This window comes from Penaeus chinensis, chromosome 7 (genome assembly GCF_019202785.1).
Source record: "Penaeus chinensis breed Huanghai No. 1 chromosome 7, ASM1920278v2, whole genome shotgun sequence".
Lineage (NCBI taxonomy): Eukaryota > Metazoa > Arthropoda > Malacostraca > Decapoda > Penaeidae > Penaeus > Penaeus chinensis.
The window spans coordinates 16,326,275-16,331,415 of NC_061825.1; positions in this window are offsets into that span (position 1 = coordinate 16,326,275).

Genomic DNA, 5,141 nt, shown 5'->3' on the forward strand with positions numbered 1-5,141 from the left:
GACTATTTTCCGCCTGTCCACATTTTGCACTTAGAGGTATGCACGATGGATCGAGGCCGCAATCCCCTTCCGCGTTGGCAGAGGATACATGAGCGTTACTTTTCCTGTGTTTTCATCTGTCCTCCTTTTCTTCATTTGTTTATTTTATTCTGGTGTGTGCCATGCTAAATCCAAGAATATTAATAATATTTTGATTGCTTTTAGATTTCTCTATTTTTATCTGTAATATAATACAAAGAACAAAATAATGCAAAGCTATCAAGCTCCATCCCCCGGGGAATTATGTGGATAGGCGTGATTTTGAACAAAACAGAAAGAGAGAAAAAAAGAGTGATGCAGCTACTTGAACTTGAAAGCATAAAAAGTAATGCATCGACCTCAAAATTGTCTCTGAGGTCGAAGTTGTGACACAAAAAATAAGAAAAAAATATATATGAGAGACCTTCGTTTCTGAGCTTGATACTGAACACCCGGCATGACAAGCGAACCGCGATGTAGGTTGTTTGATAATACAGTGATTTGCGATGTCTTCCTCAAGTGTGCGAAAACTTGATCGCTTTCATTATGGAGTTTGTCTCTGTCTCTCTCTCTCTCATCTCTCTCTCTCTCTCTCTCTCTCTCTCTCTCTCTCTCTCTCTCTCTCTCTCTCTCTCTCTCTCTCTCTCTCTCTCTCTCTCTCTCTCTCTCTTCTAAATCCACGTTTGAGCCTTAACGTCAATCACAAATATCAAATACAGTCACAGCTATTAGTAAATCTAATGATACATACTTTTCCGAAGACTCACTCATCAAAAAGTAAGGTGGTTTCTGTACACCGGATCCTCACCAACTACCTAACGACCCTCCTTTTGCTCTCTCTTCGGGCTGTCATTACCACTCCTTCCTGGTTTCGTTGAGGAATTGCGTGACGACTTTAACGATGACAGAGGTGATGACTTAACTGAAGCTTTAGGTGACGTTTGAAGAAATGATTCAGGTGACGGACTCAGAGGACGTTTCACGTGATAACTCAAATGACAAATCAGGTGATGACTTAGATACCGATTCAGGTGGCGAATTTTTACCTAACACCTTAGATGAGGACTTAGGTCGAGTTAGGAAACGATTCAGGTGACTTGAATGGCGACTTGGGTACGCACTCGCAATGCAAGATGACCTTCAGGTACGAATCAATCGTTGTGATGAGATCATTATTAATTTACCTAGATGGGCGAACGTTCCCTGTATCGTGACTGATAATCGAAGCTTCAGTTAGTAATCCGGTTTGCATTCTATACACCTTACTGTTACAGTTTCAGTCATTTATAATAAGTATTACGGCCATACTTAAATTTACATCACTGGTACAAAAGCTGATGTGAAGACGATATTCATTACAACCCAGAGGATAATTTAAATATAAAAAACGACTCGTATATAAGTCGTGGCAACAAAACAAGCTGTTGCTCCAGTTTGCTCTCCGAATAAAACTCGACATGTCGCCGAACAGGTTTTATTGACGTAAACCAATACAGTATTACGAGAATTCTATTTGCTCACTTGCGTAAACCAAGCCAGTGTTGTGCCATGAGTCGACGGTCTTTTTTTTCTTTTCTTTTTTTGAGAGCTGTTATAAGGTCTTGCATGGACGGTTCCTTTCCAAAATAACGAAAGGATAATGTTTTGTGCTCCGTGCCGTTTTTGCATGAGCCATACCTTTTCCCAGATCATGAAAGAATAATGTTTTGTGTTCCGTAAGTTGTCTTATTATATGAACAAAGTTTGCTATACAAAGATTTCTATTAAATATCCTTATACACATCGACTATATGAAGAGATATTTTCAGTCACGTATAGATCTGAGTTGCAAAGATCAAAACAAAAACGTGCTACATATCTAATAATATTAGCAAAATTAAAACATAATAAAATACTAATATTAGAACAAAAGGAAAATAAAATGCTAATAAATAATAAAATAATAAAAATAAATAAAAGTATAATAAATAAAATAATAATAAATAAATAAAATAATACAAAATAAAATAATGATAAAAAATAAGATTATAATAAAAAGTAAATAATAATAAAAAATAAAATAATAATAAAAAATATTAATAATAATAAATAGAATAATAGCAACAAAAGAGTGACAAACAAAGCAACAGCAAAATAACGAGAAAAAAGGTGAACTGAAATTGTTGAACTCGATACACGTTCATAGTTCAGAATCTACTCCCTAATAAACCCCTCAGGGGTCGATCGTTCAGGTGATAAATTACTCGAAAAGGCGACCCCCGTATTGCGAGCAGAATAGACCGTGGAAAATTTGTATTACCTAATTAATATCATTAATTTTGATGTTATCATTGTCAGTGTTGTCTTTTTATTATTTTCATTGTCATCAGCATTTTTATGAGTGTTAGCATCGTCTTCATAACCAGTGGATTATTATTTATGGTATTACATGTTATAATCATCGGAATACTTTTTGATATGCTTCATTACTTTCATCATCATTGTCGTTACTTTCATTATTACTAGGTCTGCCACTATCAACATCACCATGATTATAAAGACGTGAGCATCAGTACTAGATCTTCATCTTCATCCCTATTATCACCATAAATTTTTTTAAATTCTGAAGATCCATGATCTCATTCCTTCATCATTTTTCACTTAATGACAACTTTAACACCTATAAGCTTCTCAATCATCATAACAGTCGCTATAAGAGATATCAAAGCACGTAACTTAAAACGCCATTATTCTCCTCATTAACACAATTATCGCTAAGAGTTCCATTAACGAAAGACAATTGGCATTTCTTACTTCGACAGCTGACTACCGTTCACGTGACCTAATCTGTGAGTGAACTTTCATAATCCGCTGATTGGCTATGGGGTAAGGCCCGTTTTTTGCGTGCGAGCCATTACTTTTGCGCGCGACACTGACGTGAAAGTGGAAAATTATAGGACCTGTCTTGTCCATATTTTAAAGCCTCTCCTCTCTTATCTTGTTTTCTGTTTTTTTTATTTATTATTATTTTTTTTTGTTTGTTTGTTTCTTTCTTCTAAACCTTTCCTTTCGTTTTCTTTTTTTTACCTCTCTGACATGTTCGTTCCTAGATATTGAAAGGACGTATTTTGTTTTCGTCGTCCGGTTACATATAACCATCCAGTTAATGATTCATCATGTTAGGAGGGAACTTTCATTGAAAATCGTGCAACAGGATCCAAAACATTAGGCAATCATTATAGCGGAGAGAGCCTTTACGGGACGGATTATTCCTTCATTATTTTTGGAAGGAGTGATCGTGCAAAAGCTCTATTGTGGACAGAGCTTCATTCTCTCATAACGGGGAGAGGAATCGTTCATGTGGGAACTTAAAGAGCATGAAATACTTCCATTTCATTATTTTCGAGAGGGATTATTTATGTTGTTCAATAATAAATGTTCTAAACAGCAGTGCGACAGACATTTTTTTAAAAGTATGAGTAGAATATTGTTTAATTATATATATATATATGTGTGTGTGTGTGTGTGTGTGTGTGTGTGTGTGTATATTTATATATATATATGTATATATATGCATATATATATATATATATACAAACTCGAATTTTAAGAATATGAGAGGAATACAATACTATAAAAAAATATCATGACTGTAACAATAATGATCTTATTGACTGTACTCATAGTAATCCCAGTAATAATGAAAAAAAGGTGATAACAATGTAAAAAGTGTAGAAAGCAATAACATTTAATAGGATTACCGCGACAGCAACAGAGAAGAACTCTCTTGAGATCGTATTGTAAAAACTTTCATGGAACTAAGATTGTAATCGTATTACTGATAATGAATAATAACTCTGCCGATAATCAAACAACAAAGAAAGCAATGAAAGAATGTGATGATATAGTTCATGATTATTATACTACTCCTTATGATAAGAGTGATGACGGGATAATGATGGAAATAATGATAATTAAAAATGATGACGTTGATAGTAATGAAGAAATTGTACAGTCCTAGTCGTAATAGTATTGCAGTGGTAAATAATAATGATGATAATAATAATAATAATAATAGAATAATAACAATAAATAATAATAATGATAATAATAATAGTAATGATGATGATGATTGTAATAAAAATAATAATAATGATAATAATAATTATAATAATAATAATAATAATAAAAGTAATTATAAAACATCTAATAATAATGATAATAATGATAAGAGTAACCATGGTGATAATAATAACATTAATAATGATAATAATGATAATAACAAAAACAATAAAAATTATGATAATAGTAATGATAATAATAATAATGATGATAATAATGATAATAATAATAATAATAAGAATTATAATAGTGATAACACTAATGATAACAACGATAATGATAATAATAATAATGATAATGATAATAATAATAATAATGATAATGATAATAAAAATAAAGATGATGGTAATGATAATAATGATAATAGTAATAACAGCAATGATAATGATAATAATAAGAGTGACAATAATACAAATAATAATAATAATATTAATCATGATAAAGATAATCATGTTAATAGTGACAATAATTATTATTCTTTAAAAATAATAATAATGAGGACAATGATAATAATAACAATAACAACAACAGCAGCAATAATGACAATAATGATTGTAGTAACAATAAAACCATTATCACCATTTGTATTTAATAAAAATGTTAAATTGTTATAATAACAACAATAATAACAATAATAATAACAGCAATAATGAAAATGATAATAATGATAATGATAATTTCAACGACAATGATAACACGAACAGCTATAGTAACAACCAAAAAAGTATAAAAGCAGAGAATTTTATCGTTAGAATCTTTAAGAAATCGACAGAGGAAAACTTGGTAAGGGGAAGAAATCGACAGGAAAAACAATTGATAAAAACAGAGGAAATTATCACTAGAATCTTTACGAAATCGACCGAGAAAAACGATAGAGATAATGGGAAGAAATACATCAATGATAACACGGACAATAACATTAGTACAGTTACAGTGAAAATGCAGTTAACGATACAAGAATACAGTACCGTGTATTAAGAGCACAGCAATATAATGTAGCCACTGACAGCATCACAACCGCA